Here is a 10,060-nt window from a genome sequence, read left to right on the forward strand (position 1 = left end):
TGGGAAACACATTCAGAAACAGGCTCTTATGAAAGTAAAGTAATAACGCCATATTGATATCAAGACTATTCTAGTCTGTATAGATTCTTATACCATGGTCATCACTATAGTATATGAATACCTTCCAGTGATGCATTAAGCAGCATGACTAACATGTTATGCTTTGTTTTCTCATCTTTTCCCAGGGCTGGGGAAGTGATTTATGCATTATTTTGTTTTAAAATTTAATTTATAATATACACACACACACAGGTTGCTATATGTTTGTTAGAGAAGGCAAGGTCAAAGAAATGTGTCTTGCACTTAAGGCAGAAAATAGTGAGGTTTGTGGTAGTCCTTAGTTCCTATGGAAGTCTTTGTGTTGATAGATTCTAGCACGCTATGGCACTAGCATAATAAAAAATAAATTAAAGTCCCTGATTCTGTTAGTTCTGCTTTGTGTTGCTCAATCCTGTTGTCACAACATTTCCAGTTGGTCCTAGAACTCAGCATTTGTGTCAGTAGAAACCGTAGCATCTTGCTATGGATTTTCTGTCCCGTGTGGTGCAGAGCATGTAAGGACAAGTGTCAAATTTATTGTTGTGGGAGTGAGGTTAGCTTTTGGAGTTTCTTCGCACTTGAATGCCTAGTTTCTCAATCTTAAGGTGTCATTAAAATATATACTTTTTATTTAATATGTGAGCTGTTTTCTGGTAAACGTTCATCTAGCTAGCTAATGAATTAGAAGTAATCATTTCTGGCTTCTTTCAGTGCTCATGGAGTAGAGTCTGACACTAATTAGGGACTAATGCTGCTTTAAGTTAACACAACATTAAAAGGATTTCTCAATATATTATGTCTATTTCTATTGGTTTTCACAGCTGTCAAACTGAGGACACTAGCTGTGACTGACTTGTTCCTCTAGAAATCTCACAGAAGCTGTTTTCTCTTTTTCAAGTTATTGGCATTTGGAATGCACCTGCAGTTAACTGACCTATTTCTGCTTTTGTGCAATGAGATTTATTTTAATTAAAACTCTTATTTTATTGAAATTAGGTCAATAAAAATTGGTATCTGATTGGCTGATACTTGTACATTGTTGTGAAGAAGTTCACAGGTTGGTTCTAGTTAACTCCAGAACTTTCCCTTATATGTGTTATCTTATGAAAGGTATGTAATTTACCAATTTCCCGAACGTGTATTGTTTCTATCTCTCATTTCTTCTGAAACAGCTTACTCATTTTATTGGCTTAGGACGGGGTGGGCAAACTACAGTCCAGGTGCTGCATCCAGCCCTTGACTTCCCGGCCGGGGAGCAGAGTCCAGGGCTTGCCCTGCTCCAGGACCCCAGCCAGGGAGCGGGGTCAGGGGCTTGCCCTACTCTGCACATGCCAGGGCTCTGTGTGGCTCCCGGAAGCAGTGGCATGTCCCCCCTCCAGCTCCTATGCATGGGGCAACCAGGGGGCTCCCCACGCTGCTGCCGCCCCCACAGCTCCCATTGGCCTGGAACCACATTCAGTGAAAGCTGCAGGGGCAGGGCTTGGGGTGTGTGCAGCGTGCAAAGCCACCTGGTTACCCCTCTGCATAGGAGCCGGAAAGGGGACATGCCGCTTCTTCTGGGAACTGCTTGAGTTAAGTGCTGCCTGGAGCCTGCACCCTCAACCCCCTCGTGTGCCCCAGCCCTACTCTCCCTCTCGCCCTCTAAACCCCTCGGTCGCAGCCCAGAACACCCTCCTGCACCCTCAATTCCCCTGCCCCCATCCCAGAGCCTGCACTCCCAGTCAGAGCCCTCACCCCTTCCCGCAGCCCAGCCCCCAATTTTGTGAGCGTTCATGGCCCGCCATACAATTTCCGTACCCAGATGAGACCCTTGGGCCAAAAGTTTGCCCATCCCTGGCTTAGGAGCTCCTCCTTTGGTGCTGTTACAACAGAGGCAATTGATCTTGGGTTCTCTTGAAACCTAAGGGCATACGGTGTGTGTGTTGAATATATCCGTATATCAAGCTCACCTGAGCAACTCATGAGCACCACAATTATGTCTGCTTTGTCTCATCTGTTTTCAAATGAGAGAGTATGAGGAAGGGAGGGAAAAAACCCACGTGCTAATTTGGAGTTACAGGATATTGTGAATTGGAATTGATGTAATCAGTACTGGCTTTGAAACTTCAGTGCTTTTCAGCTGTCTCTCTGACGCCAGATAATCTATTTCTGTTCTTTAATTTCTGCTTCTCCTTCCCATTTCAGTGATGTCTCTGAAGGGAACTGATGTATCGTTAGTGTGTAGTGAGGGGAAGATTGGTCTTGTGGTTAAGACACTGGACTGCAACTTGCGACCTGGGTTCAATTCCCACCACTGCTCATGACTTCTCTGTGACTTGGGCAAATCATTTAATTTCTCTGTGTCTCAGTTCCCCATTTTTAAAATGGGATTAATACTTCCTTGTTCTCACCTTTTATCTGTCTAGTGTATATAGATTGTAAGCCGTTGGGAGCAGGGACTACATTGCTTAGCTCACTTGGGACCTGGTCTTGGCTGAGTGCTACTTTAATGCATATATATACTCGTTTGAGGAATAGAAAGACATGGTAATTGATGCTCACTGTGTATATCTGCAGAAAGAACATCAATGTACTTGTTCTTTTCCATCCTGTTCCAAAGAGTAACCTTGACTTGCAGGTTACCATAAAAGCAAGTCTCTACATGGCTTTCAAATGAAAAATATTAAATGCAGTTCCTTGCTGCCAAAAACCTAGATGAACAACTGAGGATGTAATGGTGTTCCAAGCTTTTTGAACCTGGGTTGGTGTACAGCTGTGAGGTTCCAAATGACTCCTTCAAAACACCCAGGCTTGAGAAATAATGTGTGTGTGTTTTTTCCCCAAGAGCTGGATTCTTCCTCCAAGAGGCTACAGGATCTCTTGGAACGGCATCTGCTTCTGGTCTCCTCTCTATGGCTATGTGTCCTGCTAGATCAGGGGAGGCAACCTATGGCATGCATGCCAAAGGCGCCATGCGAGCTGATTTTCAGTGGCACTCACATTGCCCGGGTCCTGGCCACCGGTCTGGGGGGCTCTGCATTTTAATTTAATTTTAAATGAAGTTTCTTAAACATTTTAAAAACCTTATTTACTTTACATACAACAGTAGTTTAGTTATATACAGTGGTGAGCTGGAGCCGATTCCTACCGGTTCACGGGAATCAGTTGTTAAATTTAGAAGTCCATTTAGAACTGGTTGTCCCCGCAGGGACAACTGATTCGAAAAGAGCTTTTAAATTTAACAAAAGCTCTAACAGCTCCCTGCCCTTCCTCCAGGCCCAGCTCACCTCACTCCGCCTCTGCCTCCTCTTCTGAATGCTCCTCCAGCTTCTCCTCCCCTTCCCCAGCTTCCCGCGAATCAGCAGTTCGCACGGGAAGCCTAAGAGGGCTGTGTAGTAAACGTCTGTCTCAAATCTGGACTTGGAGTTCAGCATCTGAGTGTTTACTGTGAACCTTACCCAAGCTTATACCCAGCTTGGATCTATCTCGCTGCCACCAGACAGGAATATAGCACCTGCCTCGCTCTGGTCCCCCCAGACTTTCCCTGGAGAAACCCCCCAAGACCCAGACCCCTGGGTCTCCCTATCTCATCCCCCAGCTTCCCCCCTTCCTGGGTTAGCCGGGCGATCTAATACTTTCCACTCGCTGGAATACAGACCGGAGAGGCAATCTAGCTTCCCCGAGGCTAGCATTCAACGAGGTCAGCTCACTACAAGAGATGCCCCCTCCCTTGCCTGTAGCCTTTTCCCGCCCTGGGACAATAGAAGGTGAGACACAGAGTTTTGGCTGTTCTCCCCCTCAATAGCTGTCACCGATAAACAGGAGCTCTGGGCACAGAAAGATTCCCTCTCCCCTCATGCCTCACTAGGAAAAGAAACCCACAAGTTTAAAAAAGAACTTAATATATAAAAAGAAGAAAATAAAAAAATAATAATGGCATTAAGAGATCAATACAGGCTTTGCTTGATAGAAAATATGAATACAACAGTTGATTTAAAAGATAGCCCAATTAAACCAGTCAGCAACAGGTACAACACACGGTAAAGACAACACAAACAATAACACCCTATTGCCTTGTGCTTGTGACTCACACGTGGTAGGAAATATGTCTAGACAAGAAAATAGATTACAGGAAAGCTGTTTCCTCCAAGCTGGAGAAACACAAAGACCAGAGTAACACAAGTTCCCGCCCTGACTTTAAAAGAATCCATTTTCTGATTGTCCCGCAGGTGTGGTTTCCCTTGTTCACCCTTTACAGGTAAAAGAAATTAACTCCTACCTTACCTAGCTAACTTATGACAGGCTGAGAAGGAAGAGGGCTTGCCCCATGGTGAGCAGGGGCAGGAGACGGGGGGCGGAGCGGAGAGCAGGAGAGTATGAGAGGGGCCTGCCCCCAACCCCGGTCCGGCGCGGCACCGCGGTTCCTGCCCGGCGCCCAGGTCCGGCCACGATCTCAACCCCAGGCAGCGTGCTCTTCCGGCCCGGCTCCCATGGCCACCGTCCAGCCCCGAACGGCTTCCGGTCCCGGTCCCAGCCCCGGCCCGGCCCCTCACCTCCAGCAGCGCATAAAGGCAGGAGTAGGAGGGGTGTGGGGGGGGGGATTAAGTGTCTGGCGGGTCAGGGGGCAAGGAACCAGGGGATTGAACGGGCGAAGGAGCCGGGAGGGACAGCAGGGAAGAGACGGGTGGTGGGGCGGGCGGGGGCAGTCAGGGGTAGGGAGTTCCAGGACAGTCAGAGGACAGAGAGAGGGCGTGATGGGCAGGGTCCCGGTGCATCAGGAAGAGAGAAAGGGTTGGAGTGGCGTGACAGGGGCAGTCGAGCGGGAAGGAAGGGTGTGAAGGGCAGGGCCCGGGGGGGGGGGGGCGGCAAGGAACGTAGGGGGTTGGATGGGACAGGAGTCCCGGGGCGGAAGGGGATGACCCCCTCGTGGGGTGAGGAGAAGGGAACCGATTGTTAATATTTTGGCAGTTCATCACTGGTTATATATAAGAAACCTTCTAAAAAGGTTAAAATGTATTACTGGCATGCAAAACCTTAAATTAGAGTGAATAAATGAAGACTCAGCACACCACTTCTGAAAGGTTGCCGACCCCTGTGCTAGATGTGGGAGTCTAACTGCCTGAAAAAGGAGAGAATTATCTTCCTGGGGCAAGGGAGGATGACAAAAATGCTGATTTTTCCTGTAGGCTGCCACCTGAGTGCTTGGTGAAGGAAAGACTATTATCCAAAAATCCAAGTTGGCCTAAGTTGCATTGATGTACAGCCACTGCAGTAATTGAATCGGTTTTACACATCCACGCCACACTAAGCTCTTTGTGTTGGCAGTGCATGTCCTCACCAGGAGTGCTTGCAGCGATTTAACTGCCATTGCGGGACAGTTTCTGAAAGGCAGCAATAGTCGATGTTAGCAATGCAGTGTCTACACTGACACTATGTCGACCTAACTACATTGACTTAAGCACTACACCTCTCGCAGAGGTGATGTTATTAAGTTGGTGTATTGAGTGAGTTACATAGTTACAAGTGGGAGCTACATTTTGTGTAAATGCTTACAGAGTTAGGTCAGCAAAAGCTGTCTTACGTCGAATTAATTCTGTAGTGTAGACCAGGTCTTTGTTAGAATTAGGGTTTCTAGGGCCAGTTTCCTGGCTTTCTTCCAATTTGGGTAGTTACATTTGGCTTTCATCTTACTTAAATTTCCTCCATAATTTAAACTGTGTAGGATATTTTTCTCCACTTCCTATCCTAAACTATTGTGTGTGTTTGAGTGCTATTAACATTTTACCCCAGATGTGATTATATTTTAATAGTAGGTAAAAGTAAAACTCTCCTTAGTTTCACTTTGTGAGATGTATTGGGATGAAAGTGCTATATAAGAGGTCAGCAGCCTTTCAGAAGTGGTGTGCCAAGTCTTCATTTATTCACTGTAATTTAAGGTTTTGCATGCCAGTAATACATTTTAACCTTTTTAGAAGGTCTCTTTCTATAAGTCTATAATATATAACTAAACTATTGTTGTATGTAAAATAAATAAGTTTTTAAAAATGTTTAAGAAGCTTCATTTAAAATTAAATTAAAATGCAGAGTCCCCCAGACCGGTGGCCAGGACCCGGACAGTGTGAGTGCCACTGAAAATCGGCATGCGTGCCATAGGTTGCCTACCCCTGTGCTATATAATTGTGAGATACTATAAATGCTATCTTCAATTCATCCCATACTAAAAGGAAACAGTAAATATTTTATTTATTTGGATTTAAATGAATGCACATAAAAGCATAATTATAGCCCTTGCCATAAGTTAAAATATAGGGGATACATATTTTACTATATATTTCACAAAGAGCCCATTTAACTTATTTTTGTTCTAAGGTAGCAAAGAGAATACTCGAGAGTCATCAAAGGCAACATGACCTGACTTGTGTGTTGAAGAAGACTGTTTTACTTGTCTGTAACACTTCCAGTGAGAATAAAGACTATAAGACGTCATTCCAAGATACCTGAATAATTTGTGTGTTACCACACACCACTGGTTCACAGTCCAAAACAGTGGGTTGTCTTATTTTGCATCTTATTCATAGATTCATAGATTCTAGGACTGGAAGGGACCTCGAGAGGTCATCGAGTCCAGTCTCCTGCCTTCATGGCAGGACCAAATACTGTCTAGACCATCCCTGATAGACATTTATCTAACCTACTCTTAAATATCTCCAGAGATGAGTGGAAGTTTCATTCAAACCTTCTAGGCTAAATTTATTCCGCTGTTTAATACCCTGACAGTTAGGAATTTTCCCTAATGTCCAACCTAAATCTCTCTTGCTGTAGTTAAGCCCATTGCTCTTGTCTATCCTTAGAGCTTAAGGTAACAATTTTCTCCCTCGTCCTGATGAACCCCTTTAGATACCTGAAAACTGCTATCATGTCCCTCTCAGTCTTCTCTTTTCCAAACTAAATAACACCAATCGTATTCAGCTTCTTCATAGGTCATGTTCTCAAGACCTAAATCATTTTTGTTGCTCTTCTCTGGACCTCTCCACTTTCTCCACATCTTCTGAAATGCGGTGCCCGGTGCCCAGAACTGGACATAGTACTCCAGTTGAGGCCTAACCAGCGCAGAGTAGAGCAGAAGAATGACTTCTCGTGTCTTGTTTACAACACACCTGTTAATGCATCCCAGAATCACGTTTGCTTTTTTTGCAACAGTATCACACTGTTGACTCATATTTAACTTGTGGTCCACTATGACCCCGACATCTCTTTCTGCCATCTTCAAGCTTTGTCTGTCTGTCTTGCATTTATGCAAACTCAGATTTTTCTTTAAAATCAAAATAAGGAATATGAACCAAAAAATAACTTATACAGCACTTCAAGCTGGTTTAATCTGTAACTCAACAGGTTATATCGGCTGGTAGCAGTGCTTTATTTCTGACTTTAATGGTCATTAATTAAAACTGTCCTTGGTATTGATTTAAATGTATGCAATCAAGAGCTGAAGACTCAGAAACATGAAAGTAGTTTTAAAAGTTTATTGTCCTTAAAACAAAACTTTATCTTGAACTAATAAATATTTTTTTCTGTACTGTACTTTCAATACACTGGGAGCAGGGGTTCTTGTCTAAATTAAGTATCCATCTGACCAGTCAAATGTAGTTCAAGGGCCATTGTTTACAGCCCACCCATTGCTTCTACTCATTACCAAGGGGGCATCTTGCTTTACTTTGTATTGCTTTATGTTATATGATTAGGGAGCTCTTTATAACGCAATTCTTGTAGCGCTATAGTTTGCGACACACGTCGTCTTGTTTTCAGTGGTGTTTCTAAATGGACAGTCTACTGCCACTGCTTCTCTGCAGCCTCAGAATGTTCTGTAGGTAAAGAGAGTTTTAGCTTGTCACCAGAATTCCCTTCTCCTACCTTCATAGGCAACAGGAACTCCAAGCTGTAATAATAGGTTTGTTCCAGCTCTAATTTCTATTAGCTTATTACTTCATCCCCTGAGTAATGCAGGATTGCGCTGTACAGTACATTTCTAGCATGTTGCCTGTTCTAGTTTTCAGTACCTCAAATGACAGTATTTTGAATGCTTCCCTTGGACTTTTTCATAATCTAATTAGATAGCTCCCCTTGTTGGGATAGGATGATAACTGCACAGCCAGAACAACTATCATTGTGATATCTGATGTGTTGGTCCATTATATCATCCTAACCTCACTAATACTTCCCTCAGATATGGCTCTATAGCTCTAATCGGGCATAGAAACAGATGGCATATATATGTGAAAGCATCATTTGGGTTATACTGTTGGACCCAAGTATCACTGTTCGGGGGTAACTGCACCTTGTGATCCCTTTATGACCTCCTTGAGGGCCAGGGCTGGCTCCAGCTTTTTTGCCTCCCCAAGCAGTGTGTGTGGGGAACAAACCCCGATTGAGCTACCGCCAAAGTGCTGCCAAAGAGGAGGACCCGCCACCAAAGACTGAAGCAGACCAATTGAGCTTCCGCCGAAGTGCCGCCCCCTCCTATTGGCTGTCCCAGGCACCTGCTTCCTTCTCTGGTTCCTGGAGCCAGCTATGTTGAGGGCGTCTAGCTGTCACCTTGCTTGGGGTGAGGTGTTCCTCTCCCTCTAGACTGTGGATTTAGCCTGCAGTTTCTTGTGCTCTTCAGTGTAATCATATTAGCAAGTCTGAGGGCTTGTCTACACTTAAAAGGTTGCAGTGGCATAGCTGCATCGCTTCATTGAAGATGCTACCTACGCAGATAGGATGACTTCTCCTATCAACATAGTGCTCTACCTCCCTGAGAAACAGTAGTTTATGGCAAGTTTCTTCTCTCAATATTGTGCTGGCTACCCCAGAAGCTAGGTCAGTATAACTGCATCATTTGGGGTGTGATAACATAAGTTGTTAGTGTAGACAAGCCTGAGGTTACCTCATGATTTGTGGTCCTATTATCTACCAAGGACGATGACAAGGTTAACCAGTGACCAGCCCATCTTCATAAAGCAAAGTATTTCTTTAGAACAAAAGCAGTACAGAGAGAATCTATCTTGAAAGTGATAAACAACATATATGCATGCCTGTCTTACCAATTGTCACCCATATTCCACTTGGAAACCATGGCAGGTTTCAAAGTCCTTCCAATCCTTCCAGTAGGGTTATGCCCTCTAGATTAAATTATGCCAGTTCTTGAGTTGTGAGGCTGAACCCCCCTTCTGTAGCAGGCTCTCCGCTTCATTCAATTCTTGATTCTTTGTCTTCTGGGCCTCTTAAGTCCTGTCAAAACCAGTCTGTGCAATCTCTCCCAAGGCTTGGTACTTTGGCATACTTGTTTACTTGTCTAGAGGTTTGCAGCAATTACCCCCTAGTGCTGTTAGTTCCTGCTAGTTCATTTATCCTTAGTGACTGCCCTGACCTCCACAGTTACTGCCTTGCTTGTCTTGCTTCAAGAAAGAAGTTAACCTCTTCATCCCCATACAAAGTGAGAGAGGAAACTGAGTCACATATATTCTTTCATAAAAATAAATCAGAAGTTTTCCACTTCTCCACATCAACCAATGTGTTGGTTTTATTGTTTAAAAAAAAAAAAGTCCCATGGGAATGAATGGCTCTGGATAATGTTAATTGGGTAGCTAAAGCTTTTTATCTCTGGGTTGCCACATCAATTCTGTGTCACACTTCCTTTCAGAACAAATGTTAAATCTCTGTGCTTGGCTATCCTGGCTCTACCCATTAAACTACACTCCCATCCCCATACTAGTAACAACTCAGAAATTCTGATCCCCAAAAATCATTCTACTGCTTTCTACTACTAGTTCTGTAATTCACTGGAGAAGTTCGTGTTGCTTTCCTTTCTAATGGCTGCTCCACATGTAGGATGTAGACATTTCTGTAGCTCATGTGGTCCATGTGAAAGTCCACAGCTCACAATCCTGCTGCCAAACTGTCATAACTATAAAGGGAAGGGAACAGCCCTCCTGTGTACAATACTATAAAATCCCTCATGGCCAGAGACACCAAAATCCTTTTACCTGTAAAGGGTTAAGAA

General features: G+C 44.2%; 1 protein-coding gene across 5 annotated transcripts in view; it reads left to right on the forward strand.

The window, feature by feature from the left end:
* Window positions 1–10,060, forward strand: part of VEZT (vezatin, adherens junctions transmembrane protein) — a 99,814-nt gene that overhangs the window by 28,853 nt on the left and 60,901 nt on the right. The gene's annotated exons all lie outside the window — the stretch shown is intronic.

Source organism: Chelonoidis abingdonii, chromosome 1 (genome assembly GCF_003597395.2).
Source record: "Chelonoidis abingdonii isolate Lonesome George chromosome 1, CheloAbing_2.0, whole genome shotgun sequence".
NCBI lineage: Eukaryota > Metazoa > Chordata > Testudines > Testudinidae > Chelonoidis > Chelonoidis abingdonii.